The sequence below is a fragment of the Puma concolor genome, chromosome D3, assembly GCF_028749965.1.
Source record: "Puma concolor isolate L17-30 chromosome D3, mPumCon1.1.hap2, whole genome shotgun sequence".
NCBI lineage: Eukaryota > Metazoa > Chordata > Mammalia > Carnivora > Felidae > Puma > Puma concolor.
The window spans coordinates 32,668,130-32,689,667 of NC_141678.1; the positions used below are offsets into that span (position 1 = coordinate 32,668,130).

The following is a 21,538-nucleotide window of genomic DNA, read 5'->3' on the forward strand; positions in this document are numbered from 1 at the left end:
GACCAATAGCTGCGGGCCTCGCCCTCCCCGGCCGCGCCCCCTCCGCCCCCGCGGTCCCCGCGCAACCCCGGCTCCCCAGCTCCTCGCGCGCCCCCACCCCTGGCCTCGCCCTCTCGGGCCGCGCCTCCTCCGGTCCTGGCGGGCCTGGCGCCTCCCTACTCTCCGCCGGGCTCCCGCTCCTCGTCCCCCAGGCCTACCTCCCCCTGCACCCCGCCGCCGGTGCCCCACCGAGGCTCGCCTCCCTCTGGGCCCTCTTCCTGGGGCCGCCTCGACGCCGCGCAGTCCTGGGAGAGAGAACAGAAAGGGGAGCCGAGGGACCCCTTGCTGGGGAAGCCTGGCCTGGCCGGGAAATGAGCCAGTCCCTGGGGCGCCCACCGAAGCGGGTTTGGGAACCGAGATAGGATGAGAAGGTGGAGACTTTAAAAGTGGGGAGGCAGGCGGGAAGGACAGGGCTCCGGCCCCTCCGTGTCCCACTTTGCTGCCTCCCCCCCCCCCCCCCCCCCCCCGCTGGCCCTTCCCGGAGGGAGGCTGTTCCCGCTGAGCCGCCGAGGGCAGACGGGGTCCCACCCAGAGTCGCTCGGGAGGAGGGGGGCAGGTTCCAGGGCCGCGCGGACCTGGCGGGGCCGGCCCAGGGCGCTCTGCAGCTGCGGGTGCGCTAGGTCCTCGCCGGCCCCCCTCCCGCGCCGCGGGGTTAAACCCTGCCGGGAGAAGTGCTTTGGGACATGAAAGTGGAGTTTTTCAGTGTGACTGTGACACTCGTCCCCCGCACCCCCTACACACACACATCTAACCGCGCGGGCTTTTGTTCTTATGTCCTCGATTTCGCGCCTCTCCGTCTGGAAATACAGATATCATTCCATTTCGACAACTCTGAATCATTTGTAGTGGGATTTAAAGTGAATACCTGGCTCCATCTGACAATGAATACACACACGCGCGCGCGCGCACACACACACACACACACACACGCACACACACGCACCCCACACAGTCGTCTAGGAAGCCTCTCTACTGGGAATCAGCGATGAAAAGCTCTTTGGCCCCAGGAGAGCGTAGAGGGCCAGGTTCTACCCCTGCCGGCTCCGTAGCCTTCTCTATTCCTGGGTGCCAGGAACTGCCTTCTGCTGTTGGGAGGGAGGTGTGCCTTTGCGGATGTTCTTTGAGTAAACGCAGCTCTGGAGGAGTGAGGACGTTAGAAGGAATGTTTAATCATACAGGTCTCTCTTCTCCATCCTCAAGGGGCCCCCAGAAGGCAGGCAGATTTCCAACCAAATGAACCAGGCCCTCTCTGGGGACTAGGAGACGACTCTCTATGCAAGGCATGGCTCCATATTTCTTTCATAACCTGGTGCAGCCCTGATCTGTCTTTGAACTCTGCTCCTCCTGCTTCCCAGTGTTTGCTGGACAGCCCCCGCCCTGGGCACCTGTTTTCTTCACACCCTCCAGCAGGTAACAGTCCCCACTTGTTAGGGGCTGCCATCCGGGTTCTCTAGGCTCTGGCCCCTACCCTCCTTGCTCAGCTGCCTGGTTCTTCCCCTCCCCCCAGTGTCTGCCCCACCCAGCCTGGGCCCCTCTGCTGCATGCTCACCACCTACACCCACACCTAGAACTCTCTCCAGTCCGTTCCTATGGACAGTTCCAGCTGGCAGGGCTCACTCACTCCTGTGCCCGGGCAGCAGATACTCAGCGTATTCCCTTGGGGAATCAAGGTTACTTCTGGGCGTGAATTAGGCGCTTGGGGTGCTATCCTTCCTCTTCCAGGCGGTCTTGTGTGGTAGAAAGGAGTGACTACCGGCGTGAGTCAGGTTGACTTGGATTTCAATTCCAGTTCCGTTTCCAATTAGCTTTGTGTTCACTCAAATTCTCTGGGCTTCAGTTTATTCATGTGGAAAACGAAAGGATTATCTGAGGGACTCTGATTCTGTGGCACCTTCAGTTGGAATGTACAGCCACCAGAGACTTTTGCATGAGTTTCCCTGTGTGAGCAGTTTAGGTAGGGAGACTCCGGAAGGCCTGGACTGGACCCCCTCCCAGGCCAAATGGAAATGCCACACAAAGAGGAAGCCACAATGCTCTTTTCCCCGCACCAGCAGTTTCTTTTTAGATATATGAACACTTTGGGAAAGTCCGAATGTGGGTCTGTGCTTGGAAAGAGGGGGAGAACTTTAAACTTTTTTTTTTTTCTGGAGTTTTACAAATGTTTCCAGTTTTAAGGATTAACTTCTTTAACCTTGGGGTCTCTGGCCCTGACCCCCTCCCTCACCCTCTGCAATGCCAGGAAAGCAAGTGAGGGGCTCACAGCCTTGCCCACACTCTGTCATCAAACGTTAAGCCTGAGATGAGCCGGCTGTCCTCTCCTGAGTAGTCAGCACCTATTTAGGCTGCTTGTTGTCATTGCCCAATTGAATTATTGACTCCAAGTAAACGCTCCCAGCCTGCAGCCTCCAGCCTCCAGCCTCCAGCCTCCAGCCCTAACTTTCAGTTTGTCCCCCCTCTCCCCTTCCACCTCCATCCCACACTGGGAAGAGCCTCCTGTGCTCCTGTGAACACCCCAGTCCCCCCAACCCCCACACAGCCATCCCTGGGCCACTCCTTCCTACACATCAATGTCCCTGTCAACCATGGGGGGGTGGGAATCCTGGAAGCAGGTTGGGATGTTTGCGAAGGGCATCCTCCCATCCTGGGTGCTGAAGCAGTGGTCTGGGCCCTGAGTGGGCACCCAGGGGCCATGCAGGAAGAGGTGCAGCCCAAGGCCTGGACCCTCTTGTGTGTGGCAACATGTTAACAATGGCTGTTATATTATTATTGTATTATCTTCTCAACTCTCCCACAGGTTGGTAAGCTTCTCAGATGCAGTGATGGTGGCCAGGAAGGAACGGTGAATGAAATAGTCTAGTGAACGGAGGACACAGACGTCTTGGCCACAGTCGCAGCTTCCCTTGGTAAAAAGCTGCCTCCAAAGGTACGATAGGGAGCTGTTTTCCCTTCATGGGCACACAGAAGGGATGGATGAGTACAAAGTTCCATGTGGCTGAGAAAAAGGGCCTCTAAGAGAGGAAGCAGACGTCCAGGAAGGGCTGCCAAAGGCTACAGGTCTTTGAAAATGGCACAGTCTCTCTAACCCATTCTAAGTCAAGTGGGATGAGAGAGAGAAGATGTGAATCCCCATTCATTCTAGAGCTCTGGGGTGCCCCCGCAATGTTGACTGGGCAGTTAGGGGCACAGGTCCTTTGGATCTAATCCAGTCCCACCAACATAAATGTGTTCCGGGTGCCATGCTGGTTTGGGAGCCAGTAAGCTGCTAAAGCTGCCTGACACCTCTAGGCAGATGGATAAGCCAAGGGCCAAAGAACTGAGAAGGCTGGGCCCAACTCTCACCTGCAGCCCCCTCCCCAACCCCCCTTTGAGTTTCTATGAGTTCATCTGGACAATGGTGATCAGATAACGGGGCACACCCACCCAGGCTCCTCCTCTGGCCGCTTTTGTGTTGGGTTGGGAACAAAGATAAAGATCCTGTTTTACATACCTTTGCTAGAGGGGACAGGTTTGGGATGTGTGATTAGAAGATATCTTTGTTTTTATGGAATCGCTAATTCCCTGGAGTGTGACAGGAACAGCACGTGGTGTGGGGCTGCCTGTTCTGTTCTACATGGGAAGTGGATCGGAAAGTTAACTGTGACTCTTAACCCTGCATCCTGGAAGTTCCAGGTTTACATAAAATCTGTTTCCTCACTAGCCAGGGAGAGAGTAAGACCAGATGATCTTAAAATTCCCTTGTAGCTCTCACTTCTTGTAACTGATCAATACCTGTCCTAACTTGAATCATTCAGGAGCCAGCTGATCAAAATGCGACCTCATTGTCCCATTTCACCTATTTCTAAGAAAGCAGTGAGCGTATATCCATGAAGCACACAATGAAGAGTAGACATTCGTGCACAGAACTGAGTGTAGTAAATCAACTGTATAACAAACATGATGTGACATCTATCTGATGGGAATGGAATTGTTGCCATGTTGTGTGACAATGAGGTAAAAATGGACAGCATGTCTTGCTACTACAGTCAAATGGCTTTACCCAGGCCAACCTAACTTTGCTATTTTCCCAGTCATGGAATCAGCTCTAACACTGACCATTTTCCCTGATACTGTGCACAATATAAGTCTTCAGTATGTTCTAGAAGGAAGGGCTCTGTGTGAGGTGACAGAACTCTGGGATCTGACCCTGGGATCTGGAAGCCTCAGCTACTTCCTCAGCAACATGAGTGGGGGGTGGAGTGACCAGATGCAAAGATCTTGAGTGCAAACATCTAGGGCTCCCCCAGGACCCCAAGGCCACACTCATGGGACCTCCCCCCTCACTCTCCCTCACCCTGGCCCCTTATCTTGCATACACACACACACTGCAGGGTGTGTGGGGTTAGGGGCTGAGGCCACAGCAATCAGCCCAGCACTGTGGAGGAGGGAAGAGAAGTGCTGGGAGGAGGCAGAGGCCCTCATGGGGAGCTGCCCAGGAGAAGGGGTTCTGGAATATCCCAGCCAGGTGACTTAGGCTGGAGGCAAGGGGAAGTAACGAAAGGTGCCTTCATCAGGGATTTTTTTTTTTTTAATTTTTTAATTTATTTTTGAGAGAGAGAGAGAGAGAGAAACAAAGTGTGAGTGGGGGAGGGGCAGAGAGAGAGGGAGACACAGAATCTGAAGCAGGCTTCAGGCTCCCAGCTGTCAGCACCGAGCCCTATGCAGGGCTCCAACTCATGAGGGAGTGGTGAGATCATGACCTGAGCCGAAGTCAGATGATTAACCGACTGAGCCACCTAGGCGCCCCCATCTAGGGATTTTTAAAACCAGCTGAAGCACGGCAATTTTCAGGACTAGTCTTGGGCAGTTTATATTTTTAAAAATAATCTTTATGTTATTTTTCCATTGAAAACTAGTAGATGAGTTTTACAAGATGGAAATTCTGGAGAGTTGTCGCATGACATTGTGAATGTCCTGAATGCTGCTGAATTGTATGCTTAACAAGGGTGAAGGTGGTACATTGCATGTTAAGCACTTTCTTTAAACCACAATTTTAAAAAGGGGTGGGGTAGTAATAGACAAACTTGACAAAACTTGGAAAAGACTGAAAAGTAAACAAAAGACAAAATCCACCCCCAAACACCATCAATTAGTTAATTAATTAATTGACATTTTGACACATTTCTTGGCAGTCTTTTTTTTTTTTTTTTTTTGTTAACATATAGTGTAATATTAGTTTCAGGAGTAGAACCCAGTGATTCATCACTTACATACAGCACCCAGTGCTCATCCCCAACAAGTGCCCTCCTTAATGCCCATCACCCATTTAGCCCATCCCCTGCCCACCTCCCTTCCAGCAACCTTTCCTGGTAATGTTTTATTCTACAACTAGTTTTCTTAAACTTCATTAGGTTCACGTTGCCTGTGTGCTTTAAAACAATGAACTTTGTAAACATAGCTTCTTCAGGTTTGTTTGTTGCCTCATAAAACCATCCTTACTAACTGTGCAACATCTTATAGAGTATTCTAATTATTATTCTAATTATTCTTTCAATTATTCCCTTCTGTTTGGCTATTTGGGTCGTTTCCTGTTTTCCACTACTCTCAATAATGCTTCAACAGACATCTTTGTGCGTGCAATATTTTTGAATTTAGAATTGAAGATTTGTTCCTAAAAGTGCAGTTGCTGGATCAAATGCTATGATTACAAGGCTTTAGATCCATGTTGTCAGTCCTCTATCCAGAAGAGAGGCCCAGAGAGTCTCCCTGCAGGGAAGAAGAGCTCATTGCAACCTGAGGGTGAGAATCTCTTAGTGGAGGAGGGAGATCCTCACGAGCCCCCAAACTTCCTCTCCCTGTCCCGGGATGCCTGGAATTCTTTGAGAGAGAGACAAAACCTGTGCTTTTCCCTTAAAGAAGAGATGCTTTGGAGGCGCACCTGGCAGAGACTTGAGGTCTGGTGTGTGTGAATGAAGGTGTGGGGCCCTGCCCCGTTTAGAGAGGTGGGATCCCTGGGAGCCCCGCCCCCTGCATGCCATTGAGAAAGGTCTGTCTGGAGTCTGCCCTGGGGTGAAGGAAGCTTCCCTGACACAACTCTATAGACCCCACCTGGTCACTTTACTCTCCCCTTCCTCCTGGGACTTCATTTGCAAAGAGTTTTCTTTCCATTTCTATGTGACTTCTGCAGTGTCCTCTCCTTGGGAATGTTAGAGCACCCAACTCTCCCGCTAATAAAGTGAAGTGACTTGCACTAGTGTATCATGGAGCTTGGAGATTGGTCAGAGGGTTTAATTTCAGCTCTGCCACATGGGGAAACGGGGAATATAATTCCAGTCTTACAGGATTGTTGGGCGCATTGTGTGTTGGGAATGTAAAGGTTCTTTTCATTTGACGTCTGCCATACGACAGGCACTCAGCATGTTTGGCTTAAAGTAGGTACCTTATAAATGATTAATCTCTCAGCCCTAGAGTTGCGGAAGACAACCTTGTTTTGTTGCAGTCATAGGGCTATAAAAAATTAAGTTTGGACTGAGTAAAATAGAAATTGATTTTTCAAAACATTTTTATAGTTTTTTAAAGTGTATTTTATTTATTTTGAGAGAGAGAAGGGGTGGGGGTTGCAGAGAGAAAGGGAGAGAGAGAATCCAAAGCAGGTTCCACACTGTCAGTGCAGAGCCTGATGTGGGGCTCAAATTCAGGTACCGCGAAATCATGACCTGAACCGAAATCAAGAGTTGGACACTTAACAACCACTTAACAGCCACCCAGGTGCCCCTACAAATTGATTTAAGTGATTATGTGATTTGAAAGGATGTGTGTGTGTGTGTGTGTGTGTGTGTGTGTGTGTGAGAGAGAGAGAGAGAGAGAGAGAGAGAGAGAGAAATACTTAATTCCTTTTTGTTTAAAATCAAACAAATATTTACCTGGTGATATAACAGTAAGTGTTGAATTCTATGTGTTAGTAAGGGAAAAGAGAGGGCAGGAAGAGGACAAACGGGAGGAGACAGACTGGCAGACGGACTTTCATGGGTAAAAGGAGAAGGAGAAACAGAGAAAACGGGCCACGCGTTTCCACTGACATATCTGCCAGTGGAAGCACCCACGCCTGTCTCTCCCTGGGCTCTCCCTCTGCCCCGCTGGACCCGCTCCCTGGCAGGGCCTGGGGTATCAAAGCTCCAAGGTCACAGCCGTATCAGTCTGTTGTCTGGTTCTGTCGTAGGATGCTATTTTGAGTGTTGATGATTCATTGATTTACTCACTCTTTTCTTCAACAAATGTCACATGCTTACTACATCCCAGACACTGTGCTATGGATTCTGATTGTAATCGTCATGAAGTATTAGTAACCTCTGCAGCAGACAAAGAAGTAACAATTATACCGATGTGACGTGCTGGGAACAAATAATGATGGCCATCGTTCTTACTATTCAATGACTTGGCACAATTTGTTTCATGTTAATATGAAGGAAGAAAGTGATGGAAGTGAATGAATGAGTCTGCCCAGAAGTGTGAGAGGGCAGGTCTGGGGGAGACATCACTGAAAGGAGAATTGCAACAAGAATTACTTGTACAGGCAGATCAGACACCCCCCCCCACCCCCCGCCAGAAAGCGTGAGAATGATCGGCTAAGATGCTCAGGACTCAGAGGTCCCATTCTAATGAGATGAGGGGTCTTCTAGAAAGGCTGGGAGTCCCCAGTAGTGAAGACGACCACCATGGTGCAACCCAGCTTTGGGGCAAAGAGCTGCAAGTCCCAAGGAGTGGGATTTCCTGGGGACCTCCTGAGACCTCCGGCTTCTCCTCCTGAGGTTGACCCATAGTTTCTAGCATCTTGTTTGTAATGAATCCAGTGAGCATTTGTATGCATGCCAGGATACATTTTTTGTGATAAAAATTTTATGGGCCTAAACTTGCGTCCGTTGATTCCTGGAAAAAGATTGAATTTATCCCCGCCCCGAGCCTTGACCTTTGGCTCAGCCACAGAATTTTGTCTCCCCGTGATTTGGACACTGCTGTGAGTCCCCCTAGCCTGAGCCTCTGAGCTTTCTCTCTGCAGCCCAAGCCTCCTGAGGAGCTGAGACTCTCCCCCTGCAGCGCCTGCTGCTTGTTTCTTGTTCCCTTCAGCGTCACCTCTGTTTGTTGGTCTGATTTACACCTGTGTCTTCTGCTTGGGAGCCCCGGCAATGTGCTCCAGCCACCTTTGGGACTTCTGCTTGTCACCTCTGTCAGAGGCCCTCAGGCCATTTCCCTCACCTCCTCCCGGCACGTGTCAGCTTGCCTCTCCCTGCGCCAGGAGGGGTCCGGATTGTTTGGACCCGTTCATCTTTTTTTCCCCAGCCCTTCCTCTCACTAACTCAGCTGTTACATAATGACATGGTGCCAGCAAAGATATTTAAACCTCGACTGCATTTTCACAACTAGAAGCACACACGGGAACGTTCAGGTTTTTGCTGTTTACCCCTGTGGGATGGATTAACTTAATGTGCATCGTCCCCATCTCCAGGCTGGAATAATGTGATGTGTTTTTCTTCTGGTCCCAGATTCCGGTTGGACATGACATCGCCACACAGGCATGTCATGAACTTCCAGTCTGCCCTGTGTGTCTGCACCAGGGCCAGTATCGTGTGCTCACTGAATGTCCCCATGACCAGATTGTCCAGGTGTTCCACATTTAGCAGTCTTACCTCCTGGACGAGACTGTAAGTTCCCAAGGTTAGAGACTAGACCTCCTATCTGGTGTCCACAATACTCAGCATACTACTTAACATGCAAATGCAGCCAGTAAGTGATGGTAAATGAAGAAAATAAGAGTGTAAGAAAATTTCCAGTGCAGAGAACTTTCCTATTCTGAAGGGAGGACTCAGAATGTCATGACAGGAAATCGTGAAAAATTTAGTAATGCCTCCCTAAACAAAGAGGTTTCCACCAGGGTTTTCTCAGAATTAAATACAAATTCAGATGGCATTTTATTCTTTTGAAGTTTATTTACTTTGAGAGAGAGAGAGAGAGAGAGAGAGAGTTGGAAGGAGAGAGAGAGACAGAGAATCCCAAGCAGGCTCCGCACTATCAGCACAGAGCCTGATGTGGGGCTTGAACCCAGAAACTGTGAGATCATGACCTGAGCCGAAATCAAGAGCCACCCAGGTGCCCCGAGATGGCATTTTAAAACCAGAGTCAGGGGGTGCCTGGGTGGGTCATCGGTTGAGTGTCCAACTTCGGCTCAGGTCATGATCTCACAGCCCCGCATGGGGCTCTGTGCTATCACTGCAGAACCTGCTTCAGATCCTCTGTCCCTCTCTCTCACTTTACTTCCCCTGCTCACGCACGCACACACACGTGCACACTCACTGTCTCAAAAATAAACATTTAAAAAGAGTCATAACGGTTCACAGCTGATTCTGATCAGTGAGTTTTTGCCTGAGTTTTGTTGCTAGTCATCCCCCGCCGCTCTGGTTAGGAGCTGAGTTTCCATCTAGGTGGTGGGCATCTGGGAAGGTGGGGCAGCGGGGTCCAGCCCTCTGCCTTCCCACAAGCCCTGTGGCCACTGCTCCAGGGCTCTGGGATGGGGTGAGCCCTTCCACCTGACAGGCTCGCTGGGAGCACCCGAGGTGAGGTACGTGAAGATGCCTGCAAACCCTGAACTTCCGGACCAAAGCAATGGGCCATTCTTGTTCCTTGTCTAGGGGAAGAGAAGGCTATTTGGAGAGTTCAGCTCAGTTCAAACGGGAGCCCACCAGCTCCCAGCTGCCTCAGCTGTTCTCAGGAATTTTGTGGCAGCCCGTCCCTCGCTTCTCAGCTGGCCTGGCCTGGTGATTCAGAAAGCGTCACTCTCCACTCACCCTGACAGCTCGTCTCCTGGTTCTGTTCTATCCCTACCAAAGTGTATCTGTGACTAACTGCCAAGTATAGGCTATATGGCTCATTCACTTAATCGGGAGAGATCAAGCCATCTGATGCTGTGTCCCCGGTGCTCCAGGCAGGGAGCACCATGCTTTATTCAATGCATTTCATGTAAAGATTGTCCTTCTCCAGGCAGGTATTATTCACTCTCTTACAGATGAGGAATGCAAGTCTGAGAGAGGCCAAGTAACTTGTCCTGGCCTCGGGCTTCTTCTTAGACTCTGTTGCTTTTTCTTGTCTTCTTTTAAGTTCTACTATATTGTAGGGAGAACACTTTACGTGAGATCTACCCTCTTCGCAAAGCATACACTGTATCATTTATTGACTGTGGATACAAGGTTGTACAGCAGATGTCTGGAACTGACTCATCTTGCTCAACTGACACTTTATGCCTGCTGATTAGTGACTCCCATCGCCTAGATTCTAGCTTTTTAAAAAAATGTTTTATTTTATTTTTGAGAGGGAGAGAGAGGGACGGAGAGGCAGAGAGAGGGAGACACAGAATCCGAAGCAGGCTCCAGGCTCTGAGCTGTCAGCACAGAGCCCGATGCAGGGCTCGAACTCATGAACTCATGAACTCATGAACTGTGAGATCATGGCCTGAGCCACCTGGGTGCCCCCAGATCCTATTCTTAAAGAAGAAATGGGGCCCGGAATCAGTGGCTGTATTTACACTGGCATAATGCAACAGAAGTGTTTCAGCTGCAGTAGAATTGATTGGAAACTGATGAAACAGGAAGGATTATTTTGTCCAGTGCTTATTCCAGGGATAGCGGGGGGTCACGAGGCTTTCCTTGTGGGGTGAGATTTTCTCTCTGGCCCTGCCCTTCCTGTGCATCCTCGCTGGACCAGAGCCTGCACTGACCCACCACATGGATGCACTGAGCAGCCGGCCTCTGCTCCGAAGTCCTGATGGAGGCCATGCCTTGTCCCCTGTCTCCTCTGGCTTCCACTCAACAGAGCAGCTGGAGAAGTGGCACCTCAAGGGCTCCCCGACTATTTTTATGTGGCCATCTGCCTTCTAGGCCAGGCCTGGCAGGCAGCAACAGGCCTGAGGAATGCCACAGCAGGTGGGTGACGCCCAGACAGCTGAGGATGCCCAGCCCTGCCCCTGACTGTTGTTGTAGGGACGCTGGAAATGTAGTGCGAGGATACCAATAGAAAAAAAAATGCCTTTTTCATGTCACAGCCTGGGGTGATGTGGGTGCCCTTGGTTCCCTTTCTGTTTCTAGAACAAGGTAAGGCCAGCTCCACCCTGCCATTGCCAGGGTCCAGGCGGCAGGGCTGGGCAGACGGCACAGTGTGACGCACAGGTGATTTGGCTACTGGCTGGCCTCGGGGCCATCAGAGGAGAGGGCATAGCAAGAACGCTCTGCAGAGGGAGAGCCTTGGGCTTCAGTTGCACTAAGACCCCAGGGTGTCCCTGTGGCCCACCCCTGAAAGCTAAGCCTGGGACAGGTGGGGCTTCTCTCCAGAAACGTGGAGGGGCAGGGCTGTGGTCAGATCTGTGGTTAGAGGAAGGGCTTGCCTCACTCATAGCGCCCTAGGACAGAGGCAGCATTGAAAATCAATAAAAAACCCCTTTCCATTACAGAAAATTTGAAACATATGCAAATTAGACCTAGCTTCGTGTGGAAGTATTTCTCTCTTTTTTTTTATTATTATTTTTTAAACATTTATTTTTGAGACACAGAGAGACAGAGCATGAGCAGGGGAGGGTCAGAGAGAGAGGGAGACACAGAATCCAAAACAGGCTCCAGGCTCTGAGCTGTCAGCCCAGAGCCTGAAGTGGGGCTCGAACTCCCGGACCGCGAGATCATGATCTGAGCCAAAGTCGGACGCCCAACTGACTGAGCCACGCAGGCGCCCCAGTATTTCTCTTTTTTGTAAGTTTATTTATTTATTTTTTGATAGAGAGCACACACACGTGAGTGGGGAGGGGCAGAGAGAGGGAAAGAGAGAATCCCAAGCAGGCTTCATGCTGTCAGCATGGAGCCTGATGTGGGGCTGAAACCCACAAACCGTGAGATCATGACCGGAGCCAAGATCAGGAGCCGGATGCTCAACTTGCTCAACCGACCGAGCCACCCAGAGGCCCCAATATGGAAGTATTTCTTAAACAGGTGACAATACACCTCTTCCTGATTTAAAAGAAAAGAAAAGAAAAGAAAGAAAAGGGTGTGTTTTGTCAGATTTATAGTAAAGGCTTTATTGGCTTTTTTCAGGGATAAGTGGGAAAATAAATGGGTCAGGTATTTTGAAGATAGTGTATTGAATTTCCGGTACGTCTTTCTTTCTCCTCAATGTAAAGGATGTTGCCTTCCCAAGCACCTATGGTGCCTGCCACCTGCCATGCCCCATGCCAGGCATCCACTGGCTCCTGGGATCCAGGAGGAAGTGGATCAAGGTGCCTGGAGCCCTGAACTGGCACTGGTGGGACACTGAGAAAGGTCCCTAAATTCCAGATTCTAGGCTACTTCATCTGCAGGGTAATCATGATGATGAGGGGCTGAATCGTATTACGAAAACCAAATACGACTATCTTCAACCTAGGGAAATATTTCATAATGATAAAAACATTAAAAAATTTAAAGAAGTTACTTGGAACATGCCTGAACCAACAGGGGCAGAAACCTTCATGTGGGCCCTTCAAACCACCTTCCTTCTAGAAGAAGGGGTTGGAAAATTGAACTGAATTTTTGCCCTCCTTGTCTCTGGTTGCAAATGGCCAATGGCCATGAGATGCTGGGGGGCCCGGTTTGGAAGTGGAACTGCCTCTCGCTCTTCCCGCCACCCCGCAGGACCCCAGAAGACCCACCTTGGACCCAGTGGGCATGTTGAGGTGCAATGGCAGCAAAGCCCAGGCAGCCCTGACTCGAGCCATCCCGATGACATGAGCGTCTAATTCCCCGTGGGAGACCCTTTTCTGCTGGGGCTGTCTAGAATGACTGCTTTTCCTGCTTTGAGCCCCGCCTGACATGACTACTCAGAACAAAAGGGGGGACATGATCACGGCACAGCCACAGGAGCAGAGAGGGCCGTGACCCAGCTGCTGCCCTGCGCTCTTCCTCTTGTTTCCATTTGGTTTGGTCTCTCGGATGTTTTAGGTGGCAGGGACCACAGATGCTTCTTGGACTGACCTGGGCCATGTGACACACGGACAGTTTTACCTTTGGCCGCTCCATGAAAACACTGTAGAGTTGGGTACTAGCTGTTCCTCAAAGAAGGGCATGTTTGTCTCACCTGAAGAACAGGAAGAATGCTCCCGCCACCGAAAGGCAGGGTCCAGACAACCAAGACAAGCGCTGGACTCTGGCATCTGGGGGTTGCATCTACTGCTGCTGAAACCCCAAAACACAGTGGCTTGAGCCACGGGCATTTCCTTTTCTTTTCTTGCTCCTGTGGCCGCCCCTGGCTGGGCAGCTGTGCTCGGGGCTGTAGGTCATCCGCAGGTGGCTCCAGGCTGTAGGGCAGGGTCAGTCCTGCCAAAGGGGCAGTGGCTACTTGATCATGTTCTCATCTTGACGACTGGGAGAGGGGTCGGGGCCAGGCCAGCATGCCAAGTCTGCCATCCCGGGGCTCCTGTGCCCAGCAAGACCATATGCACCAGGACAGAGGAAAAGAACCATCTCCCCAGGAGCTCATGGGAGCAGTCTTCTCTGAGAGCAGCAGGGAGGAAATTGTTTCTCAGGTCTGATCAATTGAGTTAATCCGAGTGTTTGTTTTTATAATTATTTTTCTCACTTGTGACCTGCCTTAGATATTTTTGTTCTTATTTTTGTCATTTTTCCCAACAACCAGGGACTACGTCGATTCCTGCCATTATTTAATACAACTTTACTGTTTGGGTTATATTTTTGCCCCGTTTTAGCATTTATTATCTTATTCAATTCTTATAACCGTGCTCTGGGGAAGGCAAAATAGCATTACACCCATTTTACAGATGACGAAGTAAATTGTAGCACTATCAACTGCCCCAAAGTCACCACAGCTAGCAAAATAGTAGAATTGGAACTAGCACCTATATATTGTATGAGTCTTGAGGAGAACATCTATGTCTGGCAAACACAGGACAATATTAAAAAAATGCCAAGAGCTAGTACAGTAATACTTTAACCAATCCATCAAAATACAAAATGGTTTCTTTTTATTCATAGCTAAACAAAACAATATATTATAACACTGCCAATCATGTGATGTAATTTGTAGTATAATTTGTCAAATATTTTCGGTAATTTCCAATCACTTTAAAAAAATTTTTTTTAACATTTATTTATTTATATTTATTTTTTTAAATATGAAATTTATTGTCAAATTGGTTTCCATACAGCACCCAGTGCTCAGGTTTATTTATATTTGAGAGAGACAGAGACAGAGTGTGGGCAGGGGAGGGGTAGGGAGAGAGGGAGACACAGAATCTGAAGCAGGCTCCAGGCTCCAAGCTGTCAACACAGAGCCCAATGCGGGGCTCGAACTCACGAACCGTGAGATCACGACCTGAGCTGAAGTCGGACACTTAACCGACTGAGCCACCCAGGTGCCCCAACTCCCATGTATCTTGAAGCACTTCCCAGATATCATTTACTTCGTCTGTAAATATTACAGTTTGTAGCTCTAAAAGGTAGTGAGTTTTTTTGGGAATGTAACCATTGTCACACCTAAAAATTAATTTTTAAATATGTTTGTTACTTTAACCATACAAGACAGATGACCCTTAGAACTTTGAGGTCTATTTTTAAGTTATTTATTTATTTATTTATTAATTTAGAGCAGGGGAGGGGCAGAGAGAGAGGGAGAGAGAATCCCAAGCAGGCTCCATGCTGTCAGCACAGAGCCCTATATGGGGCTTGAAATCACAAACCGTGAGATCATGACCTGAGCCAAGATCAAGAGTTGGAGGCTCAGGGGCACCTGGGTGGCTCAGACAGTTAAAGTGTCTGACTTTGGCTCAGGTCATGATCTCACAGTTCCAGCCCCACAAAGGCATCGGCTTTTGCGCTGGCAGCTTAAAAAAGAAGAGTTGGAGGCTTAACTGACAGAGTCACTCAGGCACCTCTGTTGTCTTTTTCTTTTTTAAAGTCATTTATTTATTTTGAGAGAGAGAGAATCCCAAGCAGGCTCCATGCTGCCAGCACAGAGCCTGATGGTGGAGGGAGGGGGGGGGAGGGGGCTGAGATCATGATCTGAGCCAAAATCAAGAGTCCAATGCTCAACCAGCTGAGCCACCAGGCGCCCCTTGGGCACTTTCTATGTGAAGATGCTGTTTTAGGTGCTGGTAGACGGTGGGACAGTATTGTAGGAAGGCAAGCTTTGCAGTGATCTGAGCAACACAAAGTCCTCATACAGCAAGTCAGAGGTCCATTCCAAGATGCAGTTTAACTTCATCTACATTAAATTAATGCTGTTGAGTTGAATTTAGTGTTTTCCCCCAGTTTTGTTTATGTTTGTTATGTAAGTTTGAAAAAAATATTTGTACAGAAGCAGTCAGAAAAGAGGGTTCCTATCTGATTTTGTGTTTGTTCATATTTAAATAAGGTTATAACGGAAAGAATAGACCTTTGGGCTTTCCCTCCCCTCCTACCTCCCACATGAACTCTTCAGCAGTTTCAAGTCTCTCCACTAACAACACAGGGGCACAGACGCACATGGCAGGCGCACACATACGTGTTAACAGCATGCGCACATGTACACAGTATGCACATGCCCACACACAGCACTCGTGAGCACACACACGCGCAAACATGCACACAGCATGCATTCACACCTGCATAAGCACACACACTCCAAAGACCGCGCTGAGGTTTCCAGGGTCCCAGGACTGGCGGGGGGGGGGGGGGGGGGGGGGGAGACTGGCAGGGGATCTTCTCGCTGTCCCAGAGGTTTAGAAGTCGCCCAGGGAGGGATTCCAGAGAGATCCCTCCTGCACTGGCGGCTGAGACACCTCCCCCTCCCCCCTCCGCCCCTAGAAGCTCCTCCGGCTGCTGGCAGATGCCCTCTCCCCCGCATGCCCTCTCCTCACCCTCGCTGCTCTGCTCTGGCACTTGCCCCAGACCCCTCTGGAGCAGTGCACTCTGAGCCGGGACCCCCAAGTCACCAACCCCATCTGCCTTCGTCCTGTGCCTTTCAAAAGCTTGTACTGTTACCAGCTGCCCCCCCGGCCACCCTGGCAGAGAAGTCCGAGTTGATGGAAGGAGCCTGGGCCACCAGGAGCACTCCCTTCTGGCTGGGGGGTCCGTGCTGGGGGGCCGGAGAGCCGGCCCAGGCCGCGGGTGCAGGCTGGGTCCACGGAGATTAAAGACACCGCCTGGGGAAGCAGGGAAGATTTATTCTTTATAACTCCAGAGGGCAGAAGTAGAACCTGTGGGTGGAAGTTTTAGGGACCCAGATATTTGGCTAAAAACGAAAACAAAAAACTAACAAAACCCTCCACAACTAGAATAAGCTGCCATTGTGAGGGATGTGAGCCCTCAGAGTGTTCATACCAAGGGTGAGGACAGAGCATGAGCATCCTGGGTGCGGTGGGAGGGTCTCTGCACACACGCATGACATCGTGTCATCTGTGACTCATGTTGAGGCCACTGGTTGGCCCTCAGGAGCTGTCCTCCTAAGCCAAGTGCTCTCATCTGGGCACAATTCATCCCTTGGGGAGAGAGGCAATCTCTTCTAAAGCGAAGTGCCATTTGGAGTGGTAAATCACCCTTAGGTGACTTAGGTACAGGAACAAGTGGAAGCAACATCCCTTTAGGTTTCATGTTGTTTGTTTGAAGACTAACTCTGTATCAGTAAGGCTGCTGTTGGCAGGCTTGAATGCCATCCCACCTCAGTTGTCCCCTCATTGATTTCCTGTGGATCATGTCCAGGTAGACAAGGAGAGTGTGGGGCACAGCATTTGTGACCAAGGTAGTGATTTCAAGGATAGTTTTTCTGCGTGTACAACCACCCCCCCTCCAGCCTCCCCCGGGAGGGAGTGCCCAGTCCGTAGTCTGGTCTTTGCTCTGCTAAGGAAGTACTAGAAGAAGAGGCTGGGTTCACTTAGAAAAGATGGGAGTGCTTTTAGGAAGGGTCAGATCCTGAATCCTGGATCCTAGATCCTGGAGTCAGAAGACCTGGGGAGCTGAGACGTGCATGGACCTGTACTCCCCCTCCTGGTGGAGCCGAGAAGCCAGCACACCTTGCAGCTGTCCTTGCCTGGCACAGACCAGGAGCCTCAACACCACAGTTGTATGGGTGGGGGGCCCTCATGTCTGGCCGGGCCAGGGAGGACCTGTTTCTGAGCAGGAGGGGCCGGGGAGATTCAGTATGACCTTCACAGGCTGAGCTCCAAAGACTGCAGCCAGTGGGCACCTTGTGGGGAAGCCTGGGTGGGACACAACCCAGTATGGTGCCTTGACATATTACCCCCGAGAGCATCTGGCGCTCCTTGGGTGTGAGGTTGGGGGGGGGGGGGGATGACCACTCAGTGGAACAGAGGCTTGATGTAAGAAGCGGTGAATTGACAATCAGATATAAAAATCCACACTTCTGGAGCACCTGGGTGGCTCAGTCAGTTAAGCGTCCGACTTTTGATTTTGGCTCAGGTCATGATGTCATGGTTCATGGGTTCGAGTCCCGAGTCAGGCTCTGTGCTAACAGTGGGGAGCCTGCTTGGAATCTCTCCCTGTCTCTCTCTCGGGCCCTCCCTCTCTCTCTCAAAAATAAATAAACATTAAAAAAATAAAAAATAAATAAAAATCCACATGCATTTGAATGGTGTGTATGGTTTATCTCCCCAGTTTGCCACCCCACAAAGTTGAGGGGAGAAAGGTCCCCTCCTTGTCCACTCATCTGTGGCCTGGGATTTAAACCTGCTCAAAGAGTTTGGGGCCCGTTGTGCCACTGGGTGGCTATCAGTGGCACATTTCGACCTTGACCCCTCTCTGAGATCGGGGAAGGAGCCCCCTCGGAACTGTGCTTTTCTCGGGGAGGACCCCCAGGACAAGCCAGGTGTTTGCAATTGTTCATGAGGGTGGTTCCAGCTCCCTTGTAGGTACTGAGATAGTTGTAACAGGGAACTGGAGTCCTCACAGAGGAAGGAGAGGGATGTTCCCCCCAGTTTTCTTCACATACGATTTATTTATCACAGAGTAGTTGGGAGCCTGAGACAGGAGACTCTGCTGAGTGAGAACAGCACCCCTCAGACTTGGGGGCAGGTCACTGTCTGTGGGCCACGAGCACTCCAGGCGTGGCTTCCCGGAGAAAGGCCACATTCTCCTAGGTCTGGGCTCTGAAGGAGAGCAACCCCGTGTCCCCAGGTGGGCAAGGCGTAGGGCCAGGCTGTGGCTCTCTCTGTGAGGGGGGCAGCTCTGGAGAGTAGTCGTGCACACCTTTGCTGTGTAGGAAGAAATGCATATAGTTGTCATGCTGTGAGGAGGAAGAGAACTTTCCTTGGAGGAATTGGATTCTGGTTTTAAGATCCTTGTCTGACAAAGCCTATAGCAGGGTCGCTGACTTGGGGTCCAGGGGCCAGCAGGCGACAGACACCTTCTCCAGGGCTGGGCAGAAGAGTAGGAACATGGTGAATCAGAAAGTTCCAGGCTGATGAGAGGCGCTCTGTTAACATTTTTTTTTAATTATTTTTTTAGGTTTATTTATTTATTTGAGAGAGAGAGAGAACACAAGTGATGAACAATCAGGGGTGGGGGGGGGGCGGAGAGAGAGAATCCCAAGCAGACTCCACACCACCAGCACAGAGCCTGATGCGGGGCCCGAACCCACGAACCGTGAGATCATGACCTGAGCCAAAGCCGGACCCCCAACTGACTGAACCACCCAGGCGCCCCTGTTAACATTTTTTTAAACCTGTGCCAAGAAAGACCTGTCTGGGAGTATGGACTTCCTGGCCCACCTCATTTAAAAATTTTTAAAACATTTTTTGTATTTTTTTTAATGTTTATTTATTTTTGAAGGAGAGAGACAGACCATGAGCAGGGAAGGGGCAGAGAGAGAGGGAGACACAGAATCCAAAGCAGGCTCCAGGCTCTGAGCTGTCAGCACAGAGCCCGATGCGAGGCTCAAACTCACGAGCTGTGAGATCATGACCTGAGCCGAAGTCGGACACTCGACTGATGGAGCCACCCAAGTGCCCCTGGCCCACCTCGTTTTAATCCTAATTTTACAGATAAAGAGTCTTATGACAGGGAAGTCTGTTCACAGCAGGATGATTCTAACTGGGGTCCATCTCTGGCAGTGAGGTAATGGCTTTGGGAATATTTAATGCTAATGCTCTCAGTCCATGCCAAGCCTGTCCTCTGTCCCCTGCTCATCTGGTTACCCAGTGGAGATGCCAGGATGTGTGGGGACGTGGAGCTGTGACTGAGACGGGGGGCACACGAATACACATTGGGGTACACACAGACATGGGAGGTCATGAACTCTGAGCTCATAGGGATGATTTCCTGTTTTCTGAACTGTGCTTCTAGAAGTCAGTAAATTGAGTGTACATGGAAAGACCCTGAGCCCTTGAAAGGGACACAGGCCACTGGAGCAGATTCAGCTCTTGACTTAGCTTTTGGTGACATCCCAAACCCAGCAGCAGTGTCTCTGACCAGCAGCACAGCCGTTCCTGCTGACCATGGGGACCACACCTTTCTCCCAGCTAGCGGACGAAATGTGGGCTGTGCAAACACTAACATTAGAACAAGAAAGTGTCAGTTTGGAGTGCGTGTTGCTTAATTCAAACCAGAGACCAGAGGGAGCTGCACCTGTTGGGACCCTGCCCAGACAGGAAGCAGGTTTTTATTCTGCTGGTTCTCTCCCATCAAAAGCCTCACGAAGGGCCCCAGAAGCCTTTGATGTTTGCAAAATCAGCTTTTGCCTCTCTTCACAGGCCTTGTGCATTGGAGCCTAGAGGCCCCGGGAGCCTTCCCCAAGAGCCCATCCTGGGCCATCCCCGGAAAGCACCACACAGGGTAAGAGGAAGAGAACACCCAAACCCTAAGTAGTCCTTCTGAGTGAATCCTCCTTTTGATGGTGGGATGGCACTTCCTCGTCGTCCTTTTGCTTAATTCCCCTCCCTGCAAAACAGGCCAGGGTTTCCTGTGGAGCCGGTGAGGACAAGGGCACGCCGCCGCCCGAGTGAGGGCGCCAGCTGAGTCAACAGGGTCAGGCACTTCAGTGAAAATTCCTTTTTTGGAAGCCAGGCGGTGGCTTTCCAGGACTGCAGAATCCTTGGGAAGTGACGCAAGCCCTCAGTCAGGGAGAGGCCCCGCGCTCCGCTCCTCCTCGCTCCTCCTCGGAAGGTGCTGGAAAGACTGGGCTGGACGAGCCAGCGAGATGTGAGCAGTTTGTGGGGCCCTCTCCTTCCTCCTGGAGCATCTGCACAGCCCCAGCCCCAACCCGCGGAGGGCAGGGCTTTCGGCAGAGACCTCCTTATATAGGAAACGCTCTACTGAGGAGGCTTCTAGGGACTGCACAGGCACTGCCTCTCAGCCTTCTCTGTGGAACTCTCTCTGCAGCAGCAGCGTCCTATTCTAGAAGGCGACAGAAACGGCAGGGGGAAGGGGGGCTAAAATGGCTATATTGTCACAGTGCTAGAGGCAGAGGCTGTGTTTTGAGGAATGCTGTGTGGCTCTTTTACTCTTGCCTCATGGGGCCAGGGAAAGCCTCTCTCAGCAGGCAGCTTGGACCGGTGAGCGCCCAGGACGGAGCAAAGCTGACCTCTGGGACTGCAGCTGACCTCTGGGACTGCAGCAGGGGCTGTGGCTTGCGTGCGAAGGGAGGGAAGGCCGAGCCCCCCCCACCCCCCCAGAAGGCCTGGGCAGTGGGTAGGAGGCCCACGGATGGTGTGGGGCCCTCTCCGCTGCAGTGACTTTTCACTGTGCCTGAATGGTCAGCCAGGAGAGGAGAGAGGCCTCCGTGCTAACATTTCCTAAAAGGAAATTCACAAATCTGAGTAGGAGCACATTTGTCTCCTGGAGTCTTAGGAGACAAATCGTGCTGTCCCTTATTCTAGTGGAAGCTCCCCCGTTTCCTTCGGGGGGGGGCACACTGTCCTCACCCCATCTGTGTGGCTGGGACTGATCCTTCCCTGTCTGCAGGACCAGGTCCGTGGCCCTGTGTGGCACACCCTCTCCCCAGGATGCAACCCCAGGACTTCCTGCTGTGGGGCTGGCATCTCACTTTCATATGAGGAGGGCCGGCCTGGAGATGATACCAACCCAGAGGAAAGCAGGACCAAGAGATGGAAAGACAGGGGAGCCTGAGGTTGCTCAGTCGGTTAAGTGTCCCGACCGGCCTCAGGTCATGATCTCATAGTTCATGGGTTCCAGCCCCACATTGGGCTCTGTGCTGACAGCTCAGAGCCTGAAGCCTGCTTTGGATTCTCTCTCTCTCTCTCTCTCTCTCTCTCTCTGCCCCTCCCCCACTCAATGCTCTGTGTCTTTCTCTCTCAAAAATTAAAATTAAAAAAAAAAAAAAGACAGATGGAAAGACGGATCTCTGGCTACCTTACTTGGGGGCCTGCACTCCCCAGCACCTGCAGCTAAAGCCACCCAGTGGCCTGGGTCAGCATCCTGCCACTCACAACCGTGGGTCCCAACTGACAACCTGGGTGACATTAGGAACTGAAGACGTGGTCCGCTAGTGC

General features: G+C 50.9%; 1 long non-coding RNA gene across 1 annotated transcript; it reads left to right on the forward strand.

The window, feature by feature from the left end:
- The first annotated feature begins 8 nt into the window (after positions 1 to 8).
- On the forward strand, positions 9 to 21,396 carry LOC147575483 (uncharacterized). Its single transcript, XR_015242428.1, has 3 exons — positions 9 to 1,449; positions 2,834 to 2,962; positions 19,781 to 21,396. It is a non-coding gene; the product is annotated as an uncharacterized LOC147575483 (long non-coding RNA).
- Positions 21,397 to 21,538: the final 142 nt, after the last annotated feature.